This window comes from Agelaius tricolor, unplaced genomic scaffold (genome assembly GCF_023055355.1).
Source record: "Agelaius tricolor isolate 1412-34295 unplaced genomic scaffold, bAgeTri1.0.p SCAF_3, whole genome shotgun sequence".
NCBI classification, from domain to species: Eukaryota; Metazoa; Chordata; class Aves; order Passeriformes; family Icteridae; genus Agelaius; species Agelaius tricolor.
Genome location: NW_027269263.1, coordinates 13561353 through 13587441, shown reverse-complemented (window position 1 = coordinate 13587441; position 26089 = coordinate 13561353). Strand labels below are relative to the sequence as shown.

The 26089-nt window shown below is 41.9% G+C and overlaps 1 protein-coding gene across 3 annotated transcripts in view; it reads right to left on the bottom strand.

The window, feature by feature from the left end:
- The window catches only part of RASSF8 (Ras association domain family member 8), a 74591-nt gene extending 51105 nt beyond the window's left edge, over positions 1–23486 (bottom strand). The window contains exons 1-2 of one of the 3 annotated variants that reach the window (XM_071422543.1): positions 23211–23486; positions 21981–22107 (exon numbers count right to left, since the gene is read on the bottom strand). The gene's annotated coding sequence lies outside the window, so the exon portion shown is untranslated. Of the gene's footprint in view, positions 1–17440; positions 17587–21980; positions 22108–23210 lie in introns of those variants that run through there. The other 2 variants (XM_071422542.1, XM_071422544.1) reach the window with 2 other exon arrangements.
- Between the last annotated feature and the right edge of the window lie 2603 nt (positions 23487–26089).

The following is a 26089-nucleotide window of genomic DNA, read 5'->3' as shown; positions in this document are numbered from 1 at the left end:
TTATTTGAAAATAGAAATCTTATTTTTCTACTATTTATTCCAGTCATTTTTGTCCTTCTTGTCCTTGAGATTCATTTGATATAGAAAAGCACATACTTTGCATAGGACATAATATCCCATGTGAGAACAATTTACTAGATTTTACTAAAAGTGACCTGGCAGCACCATGAAATTATTTCTTTGCTATACAAAAAATTTTTAAGATGGATATAAGATAGGACAAAAAACATTGGTTCAGTCACCTCCAAAAGAACTCATTATAATAAAAGAGTGCATATACATAAGACATTTCACCAAGCTATCATATTCACAATAAAAAAACCCCACCATATAAACACAAACCCCATATTCTTTATGTTTCATTCTTGGAAACACAATTTAAAAAAAAATTAAAAATCAGTTTATAGAGTGAAGCCATCAAAGCCACCAAAGCAGCAATGTTAACATCCCAGTATGCTGTTATGCAATTCTTAATAAATAAGTTTTGGAAACACATTAAAATCAGAATCAGCATTTTCTTGACAGTTTGCCATTAACAGACAAATAATTTCATTTCTGCCAGTGTAGCAAGCTGGTAGCAATCCAACTAAAAAGTTATTCCATTTCAAGCTTGTTTCCTACCCAACATTAGATCAAATTGGTTTACATTACTTGACTAATGCAGTACAGGCAAGACTCCTGTCACTTGACCATAAGAGTGCCTCATACACTGGACATTATTGCATAGCTGACACAAAAATATAATTTTAATGTAATAATATTGAACATTGCAGCACCCTATGTCCGAGAAAAGCCCTTGCCCACAGCAGCAGCTTTGCCACAGATGAAGCCTGAGGTGTAGATGGAAGCCCCACAGTGAAACCTGAAGGGTAAAACACATCCAGACCATGACTTCCCCACACAAATTGCTTTCATTGCACTATTTTGAACTGGAAGTTCATTCATCAAAACAAAGCTGTGTATTTGGTAAATAAACCTCTTGTGCATTTTTTTAATCCAAAAAGAAGCAAAAATTGGACTAAATGGAGAGTTCAGAAAGATCCTCATAAGCATAAAGCAGAACAGGTGGTGATCTCAAGTCACAGCAATAATGCACAGCTACAAAAAGCCTCACCCAAAATCAACCTGAAAACCTGAAAAACATGAGTGGAGTGCCTGTGGTACACTGCATCAAGTAATTACAGTGGCTTGGCTTGGAAAGGACCCCAAAAATCATCTTGTTCCAATCCATTCCACTACCCCAGGTTGCTCCAATCCCTGTCCAACCTGGTCTTGGACATTTCCTGGGATGGGGCAGCCATGGCATCCTGGGCAGCCTGTGCCAGAGCGTCCCTACCCTGACAGGGAACAATTCCTTCCTAAAATCTGTTCACCATCATTCAGACTATTTTAGCTGTTATCGCTGCAGGAAGGGGAAGCTCAAATCTTTCATCTCTATTTGCAGCAGGAAGAAATAACCCACGTGCAATCCAGTTCAGTGCTACAACAGATGCATATCCAAGTACAGAACCAGCACTGCTGCACTGTGTGAAAGCAGACACCAAGCACTCCAAAAGGCAAGTTACAACAGAAGGGAAGGGAAAATCCCATTTTTACACACCATATGAAGGAAAACAACAGACTAAGCAATGGCTTGACACCACTGTTAAGCTCTAAGAATGTTTCACGTTAAAATCAAAGCAGGACACAATATCTCAAATAGCTGTTTAGACTCCAAAAGGAATTATCATTTGGAGCATAGAGGCTGATTCTGTTCAGCCAGCCACATTAATTAAATACACACTGCTAAAATTAACCTGGAACTATGCACAGTGTACACTGTCATAAAGGGGTGCAGGGGAAAACCATCAGTTTAAGACATGCACATAAACCAACCATAATTACTATTCTAAGGACTTCAGAATTGACTTCTTATGCATATTAGTTGAAAGGCCAAAAGCTATTTTTACAGCATGATTTACGATCTACATAAACCCTAGAAAGGTAAGATTTAGAGCTAAGTCACAAGGCAAAACCAGTTTTTTAACCCAAGGTGTTGCTGTCATCAGCAAGGGGAGCTCCTCATCTCCTCCAAGGCCAGAGTTAGAAGTCACCATTCTCTTCCAGAAGCAAATCTAACAGCACATCTGCCCCTACCACCCATCCCCGTGGGTTGGAGAGGCAGGAGAGAGGTGGTTTTGTCTGCTGCTCACAGCACAGTACATGAAACCCTTACGCAAAGTAAAATCAGTCACACTCAAGTACAAGCCCATACCTGCTTTATGGATAGAATGGCCAAATGTCTGTGACCCAGAGCATCCCGAGTGATTCCCTTTTCACTCAGCTGTGTTACAACACAAGACTATGACATGCTGCTGGTTTTTTTCCATCCTCAAACAAGGATTCTGGGGAAAACACGTATATTCTGAGTACTGATGAGGTTATTTTTTAATGCCATTAAAAGCCACTTGACCAGGACTGAGTGTGTGCTAGATAATGGATCAGAACACTCTTTACAGTAATTCAATTACAACATAACTCCTTGAGCCTTCTAAAAATAAGGAGTATAATGGAAGGAGAGTGACTATTGGTGAGCAAACTGCGTCCAAGAATGACGTGAATGAGAATCTCAGCTCTAAGATTCTGGGTGGGACAAGGAGCTTCTTGCAGCCATCAACAATGGACTATTACCACCAGAAAACAGACTTTATTTGTTTATATGTGATTATTTTTATGTCTATTATCCACACATATTACATGAAGGTGGACAAGATTTCAGCCTTTCTGTATTTCTGAAGTTATTTCCCTGCATCATGGCTTTCTGCATATACTGAACAGAGCCTAGGTAACAAAATCCATGGTAAGCATAATCTGTTATCTTCTAACTGCATTAAACAGCATGGACAGAAAACCATTTTCAATGAGAACAAGATAACTCTCACTTGTGAAAAAAATGAAATCTCACAGGATTTTGAGTTAGACAGTAATGACACACTTCCTTACACAAGGCTTTCCTGCACTAATACTCATCTTTTCCATTATTACTGATTTTTATTTTTTTTTCTTGAAATCTGTGACCTACATAAGTGGTGAGAAGTCAAGTAATCATAGGAGAACTGACACCAGGCAGGAAACAAGCAGCTGAATAATTGCCCAGCTGGGCATACAGATATCCTGTGTTGATCCTTTAAATAACACCCATGACACAGGAAGAGAAGCTGTGCTGATGCTTCATTCAGATTTTCATATTTCTCCATTTAAATTCATGTACAAGATCAGAAACATCAGCACAACAAAAGAATTTTTGCATGTTAAAGCACCTCCTAGAGTAACATTTCAAAGACGATTAGAAGCTCCATTGGATTACTCTATGCTCCTGCATTTAGCTGCAAGTAGTTTGGGAATGTTCTCCCTAAGTAAAGGTTTGTTACCTTGCACATGTACCTTTTTAGAACTTGTCTTTAGCTTTTAGACTTACTGATTGCTGGAACAGAGAACAGAAGCCTTTGCCAAATTATCATTATGGCAACACCTTTCAAACATAAGGCAAATTTTCTAATACAAACAAATAAAATTTCTTGGCTTTACAGGTAGCATCAGAATTATTTAATTATGCTAATTTCTGGCTGTTTCTCTCATAAACCTGTATTTGTGCTGTAAGAAAAAATCCAAGTCTCTTTCTCCCAGCTCCTGGTTCATACTGGCAAATTCCAATCAAATTCCAACCATCACAGCAGGGAAGAGTTGCCCACATTTTAGGAAGAACCTGGAACTTTCTACCTGAAGACAGACAAGGCCATCAGAGCAGTGGTGCTATGTGTTCCTCCCCTTAAACAAGCCTACCATACTGCACCTAAAAAAGCACCTGGAATTAAAAAAAATCCAGGCAGGAAGATGGATCTCCAGCAAACTCCAGCTCATGACAGAAGAGTATGTGCAAATCAAATGATCCTCTCTTTTCATACTTCTGCCAGATAAAAGAAACCTTAAAATGCACAAAATTACAACTAAGTCCTTAACTGTAAACAATTTTTTCCTTAAGTGTTTGGAAGATGTCTCTTCCAAGATGTCAGGCACTGCTTCAGAACCACCTTACTCATTTTTCAAAATCAAAATGGCACCTTGCTGTAACTTATTCACAAAGCTGAAAGCTTAGGGTTTTTTTTTTTTTTAATTTTGTTTAAAAGTGGCCCTATTTACCTACCAAAAAGATTATCTTCTTTCAAACTGCCTTATTACTGCACAAAAGAAGTGAGATGAGCTCTCTCCTTCAATGTTTTTGTTCAAACACATCCAGGACAGCCAGTTGTGCTCACAATGCAGCACCTATGGGGAAGGCCACCTGCCCTGACTGTCAGGTTAATATTTAAAGACTCAGAGAAGAGAATTTGGAGTTTAATGCACCTGTTGAAAGCTGGCATCAGTGTTTCTGGTGAAGCTACATGCAGGATTGGAACCCAAACTTACAGAGTTAATAGCCCACAAAGGCACTACTACACTACTATTTACACCAAGAAAAAAGTGAAAAAATTTCAGGTTACAAGTCTCTAACACACACTGCTTCCCTCACACTCAATATACTGTTACTGTGGCACATTCTTGCACATTAAAGTTACAGAAACGCCAATCCATAAAGAATACTTGCTTTCAAACAGCAGTTGCAGTGATTATAATGCTCCCAAAGCAGCTCTAAGTGAAAGCAGAACACTGATAAAAGTATGTCTAAATCATTAGCAAGAGTTTCACTTCACCAGCCAAGCTTCAAGAGAAGAAAAAGTTACCTTCCCACACTTACTGACTGACCAAAGGACTCCAGGCTTCTGCTCTCAGCTCCACCTCATAGTGGTACAGTCTTTAGAGTCGCCACAATCTTGCCAGTTCCATTCCACTCAGAGGCAGGAAGAGCCATCAGCTCCTTCAGGGCATTTCCCAGAAAGTTCAGCTTGCACTGCTTCCCTCCCAGGCCTTCTGTCTGCCCACACTCCAGGCAGATCTGGCCTGGCAGCGCTGTTCTGCTGGCAAGGGCAGCACCAGAACTCTGAAACTCTTCATGATGAGCCCCAGGGATGTGTGGATTGATGATGTCTTGAGGGGTAAAGTTGTTGCTGCAGATGGTGTGTGCACAGCAAGGGAGGACACCTGCACTACTGCAGTCAGCTAATTAAATAAATTGGGCTCGCTTCAGCACCTGCAAAACCACACCAGCAATGAAGAAACCAACCCCACTAGAAACTATGATCTTAGACATCATGCACATGACAATTCCACTATTTGATAACATGGCACAGGCTCTGAATATTCAGATTTCTTATCTGTAAGTAACTGAAGTTCATCATCTCTGAGAAAATAATTGCATGAAGTAATTATAGTTCTAATTTTTCAGTCTCCACGAAATACGTGGTGCTAATGTCCTGACATGACTCTCAGTTCTGGAAGGTTTAGTGCAAGTGAACAATTTTAGTCTCCCAAAAGCCAGCCAGAAGCTGAAGTTGACAAGTGAGAGTACTAAACTTCCAGTTTCCATGGAAATGGAATTTGGATCAGTACAAATAGGGATTTCAGAATTTAAAACCCAATGCTCTCCATCTTCCATGCTCTATTCCAGCGTTCATTTTCCTGGGTAATAAGGGGTCGAGAGAGGCACAAATGCCACACACATTTGTGATCCAGTAACTCACCCTGCCTTGTGGCTCCCCATTTTCATTTAGAGGTTGCCAGCCCCTTCTAAACCAGGCACCAAAGCCATCAATTCAGCAGCAGCCAGCCAGACACATTTATAAACACAACAGTATCCCAAAACTGTCCATCTGGGAGGACTGGGCTCCCAGTTACGTGATGCTAATACACATGAAAGAGCTGCTTTACAGCCCCTTGCTGAACCACCCAGAACACGGAAGTTGTGCCATACAGCACAATCAGTAACAAAATTCTCATTTTTTTTCTTGATATGACCCAACAGAACTGCACAGAACTGTGGGATTTTCCAACTGTAAATCTTCAGGCAAGAACAAAAAAAAAAAGGATATTTCATCACCACTAATGCAACACTCCTGCAGCAGTGGCTGCCTAGGGCTGCAAGAGAGAATTCCAACTGCAAGTGTGCTCACTAGCAGCTAAAACAATTTGCCAATGGTTTTTATGGCTCCTGTTCCTTCTGTTTGGCAAGAGCAGAGGAAGAGTAATTTTCTGGAAGTATTTACATTGATTTTGCAGCTGATGACAACACTCCATCTGCTCTCAGACACTTCAGTGCCTCTGCCAACTTCTTCCCTAATGTGGTGCTTTCTCCAAGCTTTGCCAAGGCTTCTCTGCTTCCTGCACTACTTCTACCATGTTTGAAGAGGACATTTCAAGTTGAGATGTGAACACCTATCCCATGCCCAAACCACAGATCAGCAGATTTCAAATTAACACCCCTCTTAAGACCATCACCTCCAGAAGCCTGAGGATGTGGCTGATGGCATCAACAGAGATGGCAAAATCCCTGAAATAAAAAGGTCCAGGCCAATGAGAAGAAGCAGAATTTTAAAAGGACCTAAATGAACTCATTATTTTAAGAAAAGCCCAGAAGTCCCATGGAAATCAAGATTTTCCCTAGCATTTAAATATGCAAGCAAGTAAAGCAATATCCTCTCTATGGTAAAAAGTGGCCTACCCCAAGAAAATACAAGATTTCAGATACTTATGCAGCAAGTGCAATTCTACCCACAAAACTTGTGGTGCAAATCAAAGAGAAGGAAGGATTCAGTTTGTACCCATTTGCCCGACAACTTTCCTAGAGTTAAACATCAAAAGAAGCAGCAAAAGTAAATAAAGATTGGGAAGCCTGATTGATTTTTTTTTTTAACTTTAGGGCATTTATCAAGGCAGAAGCATACACAAGTAACTTGGCTGCTGTCTCCAACTTTTATACAATGATCACACTACCTTGATGCCATGCCTTATCACTCAAGATAAAGTAGTCCTAAAAATGTAAGAGCTCATCTTACAGCATCATATAAGTGAAAAATAACCCCCCAAAAGTCACATACAGCATTCTCTTTAAGATGAATCCACCACAGGAAAATGGATTGCAAGGTCAGAGATTCCTGAAAAGTGACTATGACTTTCAGCCGCTCACATAAGAATTGTAAGTATTTAAACCCCCAAGAACTGAGATAAAGAGCATCAGCCTACTCATGTTTCATTTGAAAAGAGGAAAGTATGTTGGTGTGAAATGGCATCCCTAGGAAATAATCCCATCAGGGTAAATGCAGGAAATAAATGCCTTAATCCCTTTTGTATCAGTACATATTTATTAGGCCTGTCCAGAGATAACCAGGATCTGTGCTGTGCAGGTTGGTTTCAACATCTAAAGGTTTCCTCTAGCACAACACCCGTCTCAAATTATCTATCCTATTTGCTGACAACCAGAGAAAGAATTTGCCTGTAAACACAGTAATCATTTCTTCTAACAATTTTCCCTTTTCTTCTCATTTCACTGACCACCTAAATAGGAGAAAACAGCAAATCACAGCACGTGAAAAACAGGCACCAGCCTCATTCTACTGCTGCAATTTGTCTTTGTTACTTCAAAAACCCAGGACCACGGTGATAAGCCCAGAAAAAACAATGGATTTGAAACGAGCCTTTTTCTCTTCCAGAACCCCTACAATATGTAAGCAACTTCCTGCTTCAAGTTACAGGCTCAGAGACAAACTGAAAGCTGAAAAAATTTGGAAATGACCAACCTCTTTGCATTTAGGCATTTGACTCAGGTTTGCCTTTGTAGCAAATAAAAGGCCAATTCAGCAGCTACATCAAATACAGCAGCTTGTTTTGGCAACCTCGTTTTTAGGAGATCAGATTTAGCTACTCAGCTTTAATACTCTTGGTTTTGAATTAACCATCTGTTCTGTAACATTGAGACAGACCTGGTGAAGTGCAGTGGCAGTCTAAGGGGTCTCGAAGCTAAAACACACAAATACATACATATATATATTTATATATGTGTGTGTATATATATGTGTGTGTATATATATATATATATATATGTATATATATAATCTGCCCACAGCAGGAAAAAGAGTCCATCAAAATAATAACCAACTCTTCCGAAAAGGAAGCTGTAGTGTTGATTTTTCTATCTATTCTGGGGCTTCATTTTACCTAATTACCAAGAGGAACTTGGGCCAACCCAGCACACATTTTAATCAATTAACACAAAAAGGGAACAACTCCTCGAGGCTTTAGAACAAAAAGACTTGCATTTACAACAGCTGTGGGTCAAAGATCTTAATCTGGGTTCTTTTGAGAAGATTGCCAAAAATAAACATGCTTTTCCACTGTAAATTGTCACTGCAAAGGAAATGCAAAATTCTCACATGAAAATATACACTTAGAAAAAGCTCCATAGGCAACAATAGGTATTTTTAAAGTATTGCTGGGAAAATATGGAAGCTTCTTTTTCCCCTTTCAAAAAGATAGATGCAAGTACACAGTTGCTCTACTATTTAAAGTCCCATCAAAAGAAGACTGGATTTCTAAGTGTTGCTGACCAGTGAACTTTTAACAAACACTTTAATCAATTGATCCCTTTAAGAGAATAACATCATCAAAAAGACATTTATTTCAGCAGGCTACCAACATAAATGGCTGAAAGTTGGCTAAAGTGTGCTAAAGAAACACATGACAAGCTCAGAGTTCCCAGATCTTCAAACACCATCTGCATATAAAAAAAGCTCCCAGTAACACCAGTGCATTTCCATGCAGTATCATCAATTCCATGGTTTGCAGCTTATCCACTGCAGGAGGCTCTCCATGATCCAGCAGGTCCTACTCCCACACATGGTCAGTAATGAGGGCTTACAGGTCCCAGACTGCACTTCAGTGACCTCCAGGACCTGCTTACAAAAGCTGCTACAACTGCTTTTACAACAGCTCTGGCCATGAGCCTGCACCTTGGTGTAAGGCTGGCAGCACCCAAACACTACAGGGCTTATTTCAACTCTAAGTATTGCAGCTCCACATCCCAACAGACCCAGCCTCTACTGCAATTAACCCTCCTATTCCCATCTATCTTCTCAAAAAAAAAATTTAAATCCAATCCAAATTCTGTGTTACTCCTGCAGACAACCCCCTGTGCTCACTGCACAGCAGCTTCCCATGGCACAGATGATTGTGACTGCAGAGGTGTTTAGCAGTGGCTCAGTTCCAGCTCTGCCCACCCCAGCTGGCACAGGGCCACTGGCTGCAGAATCTATGCAATATGTGCATATTCAGAGATCATCACTTTTTAGTAAATAAACTAAGGAGCTAAACCATAAGCTTCCAACACAAGCCAGCAAGCAGTTAAATCTAGTCTTGTATTTTACCAAAAACCAGGAAGGGATGCCAAAATAATTCTCAGGAAACCACCTGAGATACCACAGTGACTCCAAATTTCTATCTAATCTTGATTTAGAAAACCAAAGTTATCATTAGGGTAGATAACTATTGATGCACATGACCAAACAATCAGCACATGATGCCAGAATACACCACTGTCCTGACATTTCCCTTTTAACTTCCCCTGACTCATGGTGTAAGTTCTATTAAATGAACTTTCAATTTACTGGGTTTTAAATTAAGAAACTCATGATTTTGCAATTCAGGTGCCTTTACATAAATAACTAAACACATGCTGTGATATTCAGGTATTTGCCAAAATTTCTAAGAACTGATGCTATAGTTGCTGACTGATTTTGCACAGGTGACCACTCAGTGAGTTTCCTTTGTGTCCTTACTCCTGCAAACTTTGATTTATCTCTATTCCATTTATCATTGCCTTTCTCAATATTACTTCACCTAGAAGTAAAAAATAATGAAGAATTAATTAATTTGTCCCTTTTTCATAGTATGTTCAAGCATTGCTTTACCAGAAAAGAAAAAAAAAATCAATTAATTGAAAGGAGGAAAATCAGATTTCCATGAAAAAGGTACTTCAAGCCACCTACTCCACATCAACTACATAAAAATTATGACAGTACTTGAACAAAAGGGGAACCCTTTCACTCAACCAATAAGAAGACAGCAGAATGGTTTGATCAAGGATTTAATTTCAAGAAAAAAAATTCCAGTGATATAGCACCTAGTGAAGCACACGATATTAATCACTTATTCCCCTTCAACTTCATTAAAAATCTCTTCTTCTGCTTCCACTTCAAAGCTTCCAGCTGAAAGCCTGATTTGTCCTGTTGGGTCCAGAGTGGGATGACTCTCTAAATCTCAGTTACCACCAGGGAGTAACAGGCCCCTCTGTGACACAAGTCCACACACATAAAGGAATGCCCACTCCACTACCTCTTGCAAAAGCAAGCTGGTGTGTGAACAAGCAGCCCTGAAATCCTGGATTCATTACCAGGCATGTATTTTTCCCATATCACCTTACTCAAGTATGTGCATAAACATTCCTATAGAAAAATCTGTAATTTAACTCCTTGTTAAAAATCTTACCAAATAAATGCATATACTGCATTCTGTTAAAAGTAGTTTGGATAAAAGAGTTTTTCCTTCTCTTCTTTATCACCTCTAATATTTCCTATGTTTATAGATTTTTTCCAACTCAATAATTCATGGGTAATTTCAATATATTGTACATTTATGACAAGTTTCCCTAGAACACAGTTTATCTGCTGCATTCAAGTACAGAATCATTAGAGTCCACAGAAAAACCCAGCTCCTGGAAAGCTGAGAACTTACCCTGCAGTTTAGAGGAAGGTCATAATAACTTGCCCTACTCTACCTCTTTAAACAAAGATTCTGCAGCAGCCAGAAAAGAAGATGCAAAGAAAATCCTACATGTTCTGCATTTATCCAACTGAAATGCTGTAAAGATAAGCAAAAAAAAATTTTTTTTTTTTTAAATTACTTACAAGCAAAGATTTATTTACCCCTCTGGCTTAACTGCTGGCAGTATCAGCAAGGCAATCCCATTACAGCTGACAGTGGCTGTGTGGTACAAACACCTTTTAAAGAAAAAGAAAATAAACCAAAAGCCAGAACCCTTCAGGCTGGAAGGAGCTGCTAGAGCCCAGCCTCCTGCTCAAAGCAAGGCCAGTGCTCCATTCAGACCAGGTTGCCTTCACCAGCTGCATCTGAAAACTGACTCAAAGGATGAAGATGCTTCCCTAGAAAATTAAAGCCTTCTTTACATATGGTCATTAATAATGACATAGATCAGAGAGCTCCCAGTAGCCCTAAGCCAGTGACAAACCTTAAATCACTTTCTTTAAATACTTCTACACTTAATGAAGTTCAGAGCCACTGAATGACTCCAGTTTCCCAACGCATTCCGAGAATTTTTAATACAGTGCAAAAAGTATCCCCTATTAGTGATGCTGAATCATTTTTAAGCAAGTTGTGCTCACAAATGACTACATCAACACAGGCAGAGCTGGAATGTCAGCTCTGAGGACAACCAGTGTTGACTCCAAGTAAGCAGCTGGTTTTCTCCCAGCCTGGGACAAGGTGGAATAAATCAATTTAAATTTTGTAGAAATAACTTATGTAGGTAAGTCTGCACACTAGTTTTTAATATCAGCCATCACAAATGCTTTGCTGTCCCCTTGATCCAAGACACAGCACAAATAAATCAGTTCCCAGAGACAAATCCAAACAAGCAAACACATAAAAGCAAACTTAGCTAAGTGATTTGTGTCACAAGATTTGTTTGGGGATGATGGCTCAAATTGACTTGTGCCCAATCGCTCTTTACCTCACCCTTTACACACATTTCCAATGCTTCAAATAAGCTTTGGCATTTATTAAATGAATGTAAGAGCATCTTACATGAAGATCAACAGGTTATTTCCTACATATGGTATATTTTTAATAGCATAAGCTGACAAAGCAACACATTTTTACAGGCCTACATAAATCCATACTTTAAGCTTTTTTTCCTCTTCCTTTTCAAATAAAACCCATGTCTGATAAATGTTAATAGAAAAAATAAAAACAAACCTGAAATTTCTCTAAGAAGAGGCAAATGCAGGCACAAATCACCAATTCCCACATAGTCAAGCTCTGCCTCAGGTTCACACATTGTCAAACTGGCAGCAATGAGCAAATAGGTACTAGGAGAGCAAACAATATTGTTAAAAGAATTTCAGGACATGCTTGGCCTTTGCTTTAATAAAATTAAGTGACGTGAACAAAGCACAGAAAGAACATCTCTCAACAAATCCACAGGGTTCAGTGTGAACAGAAGAACAGACACCATTTGCACCTCAAGAGTGCTAAGAATACAAGGTAACCAGCAGTCAGACACTAATGATGGGCTCAGCATAGCAAAATAGAACCTAGAATTCTTTTTAATAGAACTGATGGTAAAGAATTTCTTAAAGGATATGCCTACCAATTTGCTACTGTATTAATTAAGAACAAAAACAAATCAGTAAAAGCTTCTAAACTAATAATGATTCTTTATTTTGTGATCACTTTTGAAGTTCTGTATTAATTCTCAACATCAGGAATAAATCCACTGCAGGAAATCATATGACAAAAACACTATTTTGGAAAAGGACTATGAAAATGAACAAAGTCAAACTACTCAATATCTGCCTTAGCTTTAATGTCTTACTTGAATGTCAGATGTAGTAGAAAGGACCCATGTTGGAGCACTATAGTTATTTCCCTTTTCCTAGTTCAATAAGCACAGGACTGACTTTATTAAAACATTGCAGGAGTCAGGAGGACAGGGAGAAGAAGAACACAACACAGCAAAATGAAAACAGTGGCTGTACAGCAAGATTATTTTGAAGTTCCATCAGAAGAACACACAAACCCTCCCAGAAAGCTCTGTATGCTCACAGAGCACTGGAGCACAGGCATTAGAGTTACTATCCTGCAGGAAAACTGAAGTATAAGTTGCAAGAAAAGATGTAAGAACAGTCAGTGGCTTATTTGCCACACAGTATCTGGGTAGCAACTGCTGGATTACACTTAACACCCTTCCCAGCTCCTGGAATTGACAAGGTACAGTAACAATTCATGGCTGCCTCCAATTATCTTGTAACAAATCTGACTCTTCCAGTCAGCTCTCCTCCTAAAAAGATGAACCTTTCCTTGGTACTTGTCCTTTAAAATGTTCAGTATTCCAAAAGAACACCCCAGTTTACATTTCCTTTTGCTTGAGCTTCTTGCTAGCAGAGCAGCTGTACCTCAGCTACGTGCCTGCTGTTATCCCACTCGGGGTGCCAGGTAAATCAGCTTAACATCATTGCCAAGCATTTCCCCTCAGTGATGTGACAGCCACAGCACACACGGCCTCAGTGACTCACAGGGTGGCTCACAGGTGGCACTGCTTGGCCATCATCACGCTACAGCTGTGCCTTTGCCACTCCAGCCTGCCTGAGGAGCCTTTCAGGGTGCAACAGAGGCTGTCAAGTTGCTACACAAGTTAATCAAGAACTTGTTCCAGAGCTGGACTTCATTGCAGGGACATTATCCTGGGCATGCCAACAGGCTCGCTCACTGAGGATGGGACATGTACCTTCCAACTGCTGATTTCAGGTCTCATTATTCATCTAGTAGCCATACCTTTTATTTTTACAGGAAAAAAGCCACTGATAAGTAGTGGTCCAATGTCCAAAGGAAGTTCACTTCGTAACCTCGTTCAAACTAAGGTCTGAACTCTGCATGAAGCAACTCATGGCTCCCCCTGCCAATATTAAAATCAGACCAGATATTCCCATCTGCCTTGTACTTGAAATTCCAGCAATAAAGAGGCTCAACATTACAGCTACACATTGTGACATCACCACAAGGGATTTAAATATTCTTTTTTTTTTTTAACAAGATCCTTGAACACTTCCAGGAACGGGGCATCCAGAGCTTCTCTGGGCAATCTCTTCCAGTGCCACACCACCCTCACAGGAAAGAATTTCTTCCTGATATCCAATCTAAACTTCCTCTCTATAAACTTGAAGCCATACCCTCTTCTTCCCTCTTGTTTAATTTTCTACTCCATTATAGAACTGTCTTCACTTTACCACATGCTTTATGTCCATGTCAGCAAGAAAAAGAAGGGTATTCTTAAAAATGGTGTATACATTGAATGCTATTCTCATGCATACTGGTCAAGCTGAGGATAATGGAGGTCTTTTGAAATAAAATATAGTTTGTCCAGAGATCATTGTGGACTATCAAAGTAAACCATGCTCAGGAAGCATATAGATTTCCAATTATTTAGGCTTTTGCATATACACTTACAATGACAAGCATGAAGGGCACTGTAAAATAGGAAAGAAATACCCTTGCAGCATATATTTAAATAAATCCAGTCATCCTCTGCTCTGCTATCCACAGTTAAAGCAAACATATTTTTACAAAAGTTGAGGTAATATTTAAGTTTTTTAGAACAAAATAATATTGTTTAAAAATGGCATTGCATTTGTCAAGCACTTAGGAAGCCACAAGACTAAGACAAGAAAGTGTATTTGCCATTTCTTTCTATTTATGTCACATTTTTATCTTACAGTGTGTAAGATAAAATTCAGAAAATGCTAATGACTTTAAAAAAAGGATCAGAATTTACTACACTAGTTTATGCTCAGGGAGGGAAACACAGGGCTCTCGCAGCTGGTAACATTGGTATATATGAATATGAAAATACAGCCAACTGCATTTCCTTACCCTGTGTTGAGGATGGATGTTTTTGTCATGACAAGTAGCGTACATAAAAAATGCTTACCTGCCACAGGCACTTTAGTATTAGAGAGCAATAAAAAAACAAAACACTAAGGAATGTGACTGTATTTGACTGTTCTGCACATCTGTAATGGTTAATGTTTCTAAGCAGTCCTGGAAAAATAATGAAAGCTGAAGAATGAAGGGAAAAGCAGCTGATAAATGAAACTAAGCATCTTGTCAAGAAAGATAAAAATGTGGTTAGAGGTCAGTGAAGGACAAGGGGAGGGAGAGAGTGGAAGAATTCTAGAATGTTTTTGGTTGGGCTTCCCTAGAAGGCTAAGGCAGAGAGCTGCCAGAAACAAAAACACTGTCTCTCAAGCAGCAGGGGAAACGAGCACTGACAGGATGTCAGGATCACAACAGGACAGGTGCAAGTTAAACCCAACTCCTGGACAACAAACAGCAAAGTGTTCCCTCTGCTCTGCTCCAAATAGCTCGGCAGCAGAGGAATTGGAGGAATGCTCTGTGCCTAGGAGATATGAAGGGAAAGCACCGGTGTCTTCCTCTCCCATCCAAAACCAAAAGCTGGGCTGCAGCTTAGAGGGGCACCTGGAAAGCCACAAAGTCTTGGGAGAGTGTTTAGGAAGCCTGGTGGCAGGGCAGAAAGGAGTGGCAGTGCCATCAGACACACACAGAGAGCACAGGAACGAGTCACTAATGCGAAGTGCTAAAAGAATGGCAGCAGGAGAGCAGCAAGGGTTGGGAAAGAGCCCCGAGTTTCAAAAGGCACACTGTGAATCCAGCATAGAATCACAGAATGCCCTGGGTTGGAAGGGGCCTAAAGACCATCTCATTCCAACCCCCTGCCACAGGCAGGGACACCTGCCACCAGCCCAGGTTGCTGATCAAGGCTGATGAGGAGCTTTGCAATGAGTTACAAACAGAAGACCAGCAACTCCTAACAGACCCACCGCCCCTTCTGTCTTGCCAACAGTTTAAGTAAAACCAAACGCCCCTACTGGAGAACACTTTAAATTGTAATTTCTGGCTGCTGTCAGGAGCCCAGCTCTCTCACAGCCTACCTAAGGAAGGTGAGCCTCTTCCCCTAATTTCTGCCTCAGAAAAATGACCAACCCACGGCACACAGAACTTGCCAACAGCACACACCCAGCTCTCCTCCTGTAGCACACGCCACCTCCTAAAGGTATGTGCCTCTTATCTTCCAGCCTTGCCTGCATGTACTGCAAGTTCCTTTGATTCACTAAAACCACAAGGGAGGCAAGCATCAAGCCTAAAGTAGAATATTATCTTAATTCTTGAGTTACGAGATCGGACTGGGTTTTCTAATAGCTGATCACCATCACAGATGTCCATCCTCACTACACCAAAAGCCATCTAAAGACAGTTCTCTGTGGTCTCACACAGGACAGCTTGACTCCAAACAGCACTGCTGTGCTCTGAGTCAAGCTGGTCACTTTCTGGTCTGTTCCTGGGAAATAAGGGAACAGCAGAACTTTGTACATTTCATTTTGTTCTGCTCCCCTCTTCCATTCTTGGAAGAAAAGCCCAAAGTCTTTTAATTTATGGTATATTTCAGTTTGAAACAAAGACTAGCTCACAGGACATGAGGGAAGCAGGTAAACTGCTAAGCAAATACATGAACTGCAGTGAAAGAACATGGGTAGTAAAAAAGAAAATTCAATTTCTATTCAGAGAATTTCATGAACTCTTATGAATTTGTAATTTTCTGCCAGAACTTGCTCACTAGAATGAGTTCTGACAAAAGATTCTGCTACACTCTACCAAGTCCTAAAAAAAAAAAACCAAAACACCATGTTCCCTTGTATGCTAAATAGCCTTTGTTATCTCTTTGGAGTATCAGGTTACCAATTCCAATCCCATTAGCTGCATGAAAACACTGCATTGTATTCAGTGTGACTGTTCTTTGTTAGTCCTGTGCTCCTCTGTGCCACTTCCACTGCTCAAAATACAGAGTCTCCAACTCAGCTTATTCAAAGTTTCTGTCCTTGCCCCCAGTGAAAACAGTGCAAATGCTTGGACTGACTTGGAGGGAGGGATGAAGCCCAGGGCAAACTTGCTAAAAAAAACCCAAAAAACAAAAAAACAAAAACAAAAAAAAACAACCCACCCCCCCCCCCAAAAAAAAAAACCAACAAAAAAACCCCAAAAAAACAAAACAAAACAACAAAACAAAAAAAGGCCCAAAACACCAAAAAAAACCACTACAATCACTTCCTGGTGGGCAAGGACAAGGGCATTCAACCACTGCCATATGTCTCTCTCTGGATAGGAATTATTATTCCAGGTACAACTGCTAGTTAATATTGCCAGCTACACAGCTGCAATGGCACATTTAAGCATTTGCTCTCTTGATTCCCAATATCAACTTCTAAATATTATCAGCTGTGGCATCTTCCTACTTTATTCTCCAGGAAGACTCTGACATGTGCAGCCACTGATGAGTTCCTTTTAACTTTCCCTCTTATGTCAAATAGAAGAGGGAGAAGAAAGACAAGGACAGACACAGATTTTACAAGTGTCTAGGTGCCTAAAAATGGTGCAACTTAATATGGACCTGGGGGATTTGCATCAATGAGTGTTCTCCTTCTCTGTTTGCAGGGAAAACCGATTTCTTTATAAATTTCACTTAATGCCACACTAGTCAGAATGAACGTTAGTATCAACCTACTGGATAATTGCTATTAATTCACTAATTGTCAAGATACATGCAGCTTTTATATGGCTTCAAGCTTAGTATTTAAGAAACACAGACTGACAAGCAAATACCTACCTTTTATAAAGCAAGAAATTACGCTCTGCTCTCAATAATCCCATTTTACTCAGAAGGAGGTAATCACCATCAGCAGAGGCATGGCAGGAGGGAGCGGAATGGAGGAGAGAAAGCAGATCAGATCTGTTGAAGATCTCCAAACAGCCCTGTGACAAGAACAGCACACCCTTCAACCCCCAAAGCCACACTGTCTCCCCATTTCAGCAGACACAAAACATCTGGCTGCCCAATGGAATCACAGCCTCTCTTTATCCTTGCTCACAAAACTGCTGACTGAGAGTAAAACCTTAAGTTTCAAAAGGTTCTTCCAGAAGCTCCGAACTTCTTTCGAACAACAGTTTGGAAACATTGACAAACACTTCAGGAGTCCAAAAATATTTTAGCAAAATACTTCCAGTTTACTTGAAGCAAAAGGAATTTCCAGCTCTGAAGATTGCTGGGGAGAACACAATACAAAGAAAGCACCGAGAGCCTGGCCAGTTTAAAACTGGACCATGCAGAGGCACAGCAAGGTACAGGCTGGAAACGTGTCAGGTACTGTTGCAGGAAGGGAAGTAAAACTCAAGGTTACACCGAGTACAGCTTTCAAAGCAAGTAAATAAATTCAAACTACGATGTCGAGCCTGGAGCAAGGGCAGATGCTGGAAGTCAGTTGCATTACACATTTCTAGAAGTTTCCCTGCCCTTTCTGCTCAAAGGGGTAGTAAGGCATTAAAATCTGACGTCTCAAAGTACCATAAAACCATCATGACTGCCAACATGGGGAAAAAGAATTCTCCTTTCAAAGGCATAGATGTCATATCACACTACTAAGGAGGGAGCAATACCACAGCAGAGGACAACATTCAAGCTCACCTTTAAAGCTGTGCTGCTTGCTTGCAGGTGAAAAACAAATCCCGGAGTGCCTCACAACTTTTCCAAGCGCAAATATCCTCTTAGTGCATCTGCATGAGCATTTTCCATTGACAAAGAAGGTTAAACCCTCTTAGCTGAAACACACATTGCTCTATCTACAGTGGTCATTCCAATCCTCAAAATTAATGTCAGTCCCACACAGAAAAACTTCAGGGATCTTCACAGGTTATCCATGGATTACTTGTAACCTCTCTGCTAATATTTCCTCTGAGTTCCACTATCTGGGGCCACATAGAACACACAAACCATGATATGAAGATTCAGTTGGCAACAACGGGTGTAGACGTGTCTTGCACAGCAGACTCCAGTACTGGAATTTAAGTAAAAACGTAGCTTATAACACTTGGAATTGGCAGCATCCTCCTGTACGATAATGCAGTACACTGGAGTTTTTTTAGTTACTGTGGATGAAGTTGTGAAGTGTTTCCCCAAACTCAATTTGAAAGAGCACAACGCAATTGGCTGCAATGTAACTTTACTGCTCATGTTTTGGAGCTGAACTTAGTCCAGTAATGTATATCACCACCTTTGGAGACACAAGTGACCAACAGATCACTCTCTGTGAACTATCCCGTACATATGGGGAAAAAAAAAATCTTTTTATAAATATTTACTCATTTAAATTACAACTCTATCTTGCTACCCACACAGAGGAGACTACAGAGATGACCGTCCGTCCTCATTACCATTCCTCCCTTCTTGTGCTAAAGATAGCATGGAGAGTAAAAATAAATAAATCCTCAACAGCATTAGGAATTAGACAATGTCATGTTGAAAGATACCCCAGATGAGGAGCCTTATCTCTCCTGGCTGGCTGGGAGGGCAGGGGGGCTCTGACCCACAGAAGGGAGGTAGCACTTAAGCCTCCCCAGGTGGTCTCTTGCAGCAGGCTCTACTCCCAGCTGTAATTGCTCCTCAGTCCTAACGGGATGTCTGACCACTCTGGAACAGTTCAGCAGAGTATTTAAACAGATGGATGGTACAGGCCACTGGAACAAACCCCATTTTTCCCTGGCTGCAGCTCTCTTTCAGTGCATTCCTTTGAAGTCTGTGCCACTGAGGAATCAACAACAGCTGAGAAACATGTGTTATCATACAACACCGAGCACAGCCACAGCACTGCACAGCAAGATGCTTTTGTGCAATAATCCTGCACTACAGCAAGCATTACAGGGTCTTTTGGTGTGGGCGAGCCCATTTTCCAAGCACAAGAAGAAAGTAAACAGATTCCTCCCTTCTTAAGGAGTGACTCAAAAGCAGAAAGGTGAATTACACAGATTTCTCAAGCGCCTGCCAGCTGAAAGCTCACAGTGCCTGTCTCCTAGAGTCCTCTCAGACACATTAAAACTCTCCATATTTATATCATCACAAATATGACCAGATGCTTGCAGAGACACGAGTGAAGTAACAACCCAAAGGGGTCTGCAGTTCTCCTGGCAGATGTGACAAACCCCTGTATCTACAGCTTGAACACACTTTCCTTTCCCAAGCAGGATAAGTTCTGTGATCTCAACTTCACAGGTGACAAACTGGAGAGAGACTGAGCAGGATGGCACCGCTCAGCACACACGGACCACTCAACCCTCTCCCCACACTTTATCAGCACAGAGAGAGATAACATACAGCCCTCAGAAGAGCCAAGGGAGAAAACACCATGACCATCCCCTTATCAGCCAGGAAAACCACTCCTGTCAAAGGCATGAGATCACCATATGCTTTGAAGGGGAATGGGAAGGGTAGGAAGAAATAGTTATTTATGAAACTGAATTTGAGACTAGATTTGCTGTCCAGATTCAGAAGCACAGAGCTGGCTATGTGCATATACAGGAGGAGAGCAAGTTATAAACACATAACACATATATACACACAAACACACCTATACTTGCCCAGTAACAACTGTCTACAGAACCGAGTATCATTTTCACTGGAGAAACGCAACAGGTCAGAGCCTCACATTTAAGAAGTACCCCACTCTCAAATATTACAGGAAGGCAGGCATTGAGATTATAACAAATCTCATCACACTGTAAAGTCCCAACCCCACCATGAAAAAAAAAAAATTACAGGAAAACACAGGCTTTCAAAAAAGCCTGAGAAAACCCAACAACATTTACATTTAGTGTCAAGATAGAAGTCTTGAAGACTTAAAAACCCAAGCAAAAACCCTAAAATTAGAAAGCAAACACACTGGTGGACTAAGCTAAGTTCATAATTACAGACCTCACAAAATAAAATTACCAGGAACAACAAGCATCACACTGAGGGGGGTCCTCAGCCCAGTTCCCACAGCACCATTTTCCACCCTGCAATTCAGTTTAACAGTTTCTTTCTGGAGAGGTCAGTCCTTCATAGTCAGCTTGAGGCAGATTTAAGGGACCATAGAAAAAGCATGCACTGATACCGTCAGAGATATTCAGAGGATAAAAATAGCCCCAGTCTCAAAACCTTTGCAGCAATGTAAAAATCCAGTGTTGCTCCAAATAAACGGTGATGCTCAAGATCCCTACAACTTTCCAAGAGTGAGTATCAGCACAAGCCAAGATCAGCCACCAGATCTACCACCAGATCAGCAATCAGAACGACAACTGAACATTTACATGCAATTATTCTTATAAATCAGATGAAAAAGCACTTAAGAGAACGGGGGCAAAGTCAGTATCCCGAGAGGTGCAGGCAGCTTAGGCAGGAGGTGACACTGCCCTGCCTAAGCTGCCAATGCAGGAACAGAACCCACCAGCCTCAGTGCTCAGTCCCGCTCTTTCAGGAACTCAATCTCCTTCATTGCTTTTCAGAGCTTCCCTCAAACAGATTTTAAGAAGTTATATTAATCATCTCAATTTGGCTCTTCAGAATTATTGCTGGTATTTCCAGCAATGGTTCAAAGTAGTTTTGAAAGACCTAAACTTCTTGGTAAATATGACTTGATATTTCTCTTCTCCTATTTCCCACTATGCCAAACTTCATCATCTCCAGGAAAGATTAAAAACAAGATTAATTCAAACAATGGATCAAATTCTAATGGACTCACAAAGGTGGAAAGGATGGAGAGATTACTCAACTGTAAGAAGTGAATCATCTTTATCTCTCAGTTGTCCTAAAGGGCACACAACTAAGTACAAAGAATCCCAAGCAGTCATTTCAGTTCCCTCAGCAATTCATTCCGTATCAAAAATATTTTTTGCTCTAAGACTCAGAGAAGTACTTCCAATTTCACGTCTAGCCTGCTTTCCAATGAGATATCATCAAGCAAAAAGTTAATCCGAAATTAAATTTTCTCTCTTCTCTAAAAAAAAGCGGGGGAAAAGTAAGGCTGATTTTATTTGCAGTTCAGCCACGTGGTGTTTTGGACTTTCGGAAGAGTATCTATCAGAAGAGGCAATGTAACAGAAGGAAGAACCACCCCCAATCAAAAGAGTTGACAGTTCATTCGCAAGCTACATACTCTCTACTGAAAAAGACAGAGCCCTTTACTTTCACAGCACTTAACACCACCGCACCGCGCCCAAACCCAATTAGCAGGGAGCCTGAACGCCCTTAAACAGGTGTCTTGCACGAATCATTAGGCAATTGATTCGCTCGCTCTCCACAGCCCGGCAAACACTCAATTTCAACGTGTGATACTGACCAGAGCTGAGGCAGAAACTCACAGGTCCGAGCCAGGCTTCCTAAACCCCCGACAGCACTTTCTGCCACGGATGAGAGCAGTTTCCAGCGGTTTTGTTAAACGTGTCAACCTCCGACACACCTGCAGCCTGGGGAAGGGAGGCGTGACAGGTGTAATTCCAAAGGGGTCACCGGAATCTGTGACCTTCCCCCGCCTCCTGATTTCCCACACTGACGAAACCCACGAGCAACACTGAAATGCAGTTTAGGACTGCGTTTAAATCACCATTCTGCTGGACAGAAAACAGGCTGGCACACACCGGACTAGCACAACCCCAAACCGGACCCTGGAGCAGACCTCCCCAGCACCACTCCGGAGCTGGAGAAAGCAAGCAGCAGAATCCATTTCCTTACCCTTTAAAGTTCATGCCTCTGTATTGTCCTACCGCACTGTATTTGCTTAAGCTTTTCTCATCAATAGTACCCCAGGAGGAAAAAAAAAAAAAAACCCGAACCAAAAAGTCTTATGCATTCCCTGCCGGCAAAACACATTTTCTTCTAATCTTTCTTCTTACTGGGGAAGAAAAAGAGAGAGGGAGGGGTTGGGGCAGGAATAAAAGAGATTAATCGTGAAACAAACCGGCACTGCCCGAAGAAGGGGAAGAAGAAAAAAAAATACCAAAACAAACAGTCCACGTAGCAAAAGGGGGAAAAATGAAAAGGAGAAAAATAGGCTTAATTTTCTTTCCGGTGACAGGAAGAGAAGGGGAAAGAAAACTACTACAAAGATTTCCCTGTGTAAGAAAAGTAGGTTTTGAATTCCCTTCAAGGACACCGAAAAATATCCCTTACTTTTCCACGCGATGCCCAACGGATGCCAGGAGAGAGGAAAAGCCGGAGGAAGCCGGGGAAGTAGCGAAGGAAGAAGCCAAAGGACAGAAGCGAGTGCGAGAGGGCTGGGAAGAGGCGAGAAGGGGAACGGCAGAGCCGAAAACGCCAAACCCCCCCCCCCCCCCCCCCAGAAACAACAGAAAAAGAAACAAAAAAAACGTCAAGAAAATCCGAGGGGAGATGGGAAACGGGCGAGAGGGACGGGAAAGTTGGCGAGCGAGGAGGAGGCAGGGAAGGGTCACAAACCCCCCAGCGGGGACGAGCCAGGAGCTGCCGGAGAGGGGACGCAGAGCCGGGAGAGCGAGCGGGGGACAGAGGGAAGGAGCGGGACAGGGGAGCAGGACTGGGGAGCAGCACTTACCGCCCGTCCCCTCGCTCGCTGCGCCGGCAGCGGCTCCGGGCGCCCGTCCCGCGGTGGCTCCGGGGCAGCGCCAGCGGCCGCCGGCCCCGCCTCGCTGCCCGCGGGGGGCGGCGCGGCCGGAGCAGCGCCCGGGGCTCGGCTCGGCGCGGCCCTGCCCCGCTGCTGCCCCGCTCCTCCCCGCCGCGGGGCTGGGCGGGCGGCAGTGCGGGGGGGCCTCCGCCTCCTTCCTGCCGCTGCCTCGCTCCCCTTCACCGGGGGAGACATGTAACGGAACTGGGGCGCCAGCACGGCATTGTGGGAGCTCTTAAAGCCGCAGCCGCCCCCGCCGCCCCGGGCCCGGCCCGGCAGCCTCGGGAGGCGGCGGCGCTGCAGCCTCGCCTGAGTGGAGCCCCCGGAGCCGTGCTCAGCACCGAGAGCCGCCTGCGCCGGCTCAGGCGCTGCAGCCTCGCCTGAGTGGAGCCCCCCGAGCCGTGCCCGGCACCGCGGGGCTGTGGGAGCTCGGGGCCGCCCGCCCTCTTCCACACCCCCTCCCGAAGCACAGGGCGAGCCCCGGAGACCTCGGGTTACTATGTGGTTTTCCACGAGATTTTTTTTTTCCTCCCCCCCCCCATTGTTTCTGGAAGAAACAAGAATGCCTTTGGTGCTTGTTTGAACCGGGATGCGGGAAGCCGACAGGCAGTGTTCTGTGTTGTTGCTGATTTGGATTTTGATGATGGAAAATTCCCCGGAAAAAAAAAAAAATAAAAAAAGTCATAAACCTCAGAGCAGCAAAGACTGAAGGCGGCTGTTTGGGGCAAAAAGTTTTGGGTATGAAGTTTTAATCAGTTTTGGGAAAATGACCATTAAAAAAAACTCTGAAATCTGTTTGGAAATGAACTTCAGCGCTGTGATGCACAGGCATTTTTCGCTGTCTGCAAACGCTGGCGCAGGGTCTGCGTTCAGTTCCCAGCAGCTGCAGCAGCGGAGCAGCAGCAGTCAGTCCCAGCTCTTCCCTGGGCTTGTGGCCTTCCCAAAACTGCTTGTGCCATGTCCAGGACATGCTGGTCATTTAAAGAAGAGTCTCATAAAAAAAAGCATTTAATAGCATTTAAAGAAGAGTCTCACCAAGAAAACGTTTTTTCTTCTTTGTGTTATCATTATTCCTCTTGCGGGTTTTGAGCATCCCAAAGTGTTTCTATAGAGGTTTTTTTTGTAATTCCTGATCCTTCAGAGGAGAGCAGGGTTTTGCTTCCATGCAGGGTGCTGCTTCCACACAACTCTGTGCTGGTGCTACACGGAGGACATTTTCAAGAGTACTAGCATAACTTCAGTTCAGATACAAGCAAATAAATATTTGTGAGATCTGGGTTTTGGGATGTTTGTACAAATATTCCTAGTAGGTCTGAATCTTGGGTTATGATCACATCTTTCTTAGTGGGTTCATTTTGCTAAGCAGAGTTTTTGTAAGGACACCTCCAAAGTTCCTGCTGAAAAAAGTCTTCAGAAGGCTGTCACTTTTATTTCTTTGTTTAGACTTTTTTTATCCTCTTTTACAGGAAGAGGTGCTAAGCAGTCTGTGAGAAAAGCTTTAAGCACAACATGAAGTGGAGGTTGTAAAAATTGGATTATTCTGTTGGGGACCATGTGCTTTCTGTGGTCAGTTAAACACACACACTCACCTTCAGTTTAAGAAACTTTAAAAAAAACATCACTTGAGGGATGAAAGGAAAAAGGAATGGTGCTGATGACCAGTTCTGTACTCTACCGGATGAGATTTGTTTGCACTAAGCATCTTTTACTATGACTTTCAAGAATGTCAGGCAACATCCTAAAAGCTTGATGCATTTTCTAGGTAGATTCTTTGTTGCCAAATATTTAACCAACTATAACTCCAAGATGCTGCTGTTCTCAGAATATACTACTGCTTCCTTTTGTTGTTCATGAAGCCTGTAAACACAACAGGAGCTGTAAAACTCATGGAAGAAATTTTCCCAAAATTCAGGCTTCCCAGGGACTCTTATGGAGTGAATGACCTGGGAAGCTATTGAAGCTATATGACCTGGGAAATTATTGTTCGGAGGAGAAAAGCCTTTTTGAAGGAGTTAATGGTTTACTGAAAACAAGTACTTGATAGGTCATCGAGTTTGTGTTTGCCCGCTTCAGGTGTTCAGAACTGGGGGCCACAACATCAAACATCGAGTTTTCTATTCAAAGTTCACTCACCTATTAGTTTCCCAAGCCCAACAAATAATTTTTATACACTTTTTGTGTACTTTCCTGTGAGAAAGTTTAGTAAATGAAAAATACCCCTTTACATAAAGAGGAAAAATTAATGGCCACAATTAAGAGATTTCTGAATATTCAGCACATGCACAACAAGGCATAAAATGTTTATGTTCAGTGTTTTTGTGGTGTTTGACTTGCTGGCTGAGCATTGGCATTTTTAATATTCTAATGTCTTATTTCTTCCTATTTCCCTTCTGCAATTTGGTTATGAAGTCACCAAAGGGAACACATTTCCGCTGCTTCAAAATAGTGTTTGTGAATTTTTCAGAGCAATTTTTACACAGTTTGATATGACAGGACGTCCAGAGAGGGCATCAAATGCATTTTCAAGAGTGATTTTGTACATCAAAAATGTAACTGTTTGGAAGGTGAGGTGGTGGCAAAAAGAGAAAATCGAATTTCTGTGTTGCTTCAATTACATCAATTTGACCAAGAATTTGACCAAGGCTAGCACAGGGAACATGACAGTGGTCATTTAAGCAAAAGGGGGGGAATCAGGCTCCAATCCAGCCATGAAATGGGGCTAAAATGGTACAAATACCTCCCTTATGTAACAGAGCAGTCCAGCTGCTCTTTTTGTGAAAGAACAAGATGCCTTGTTTTCCTAGAAAATT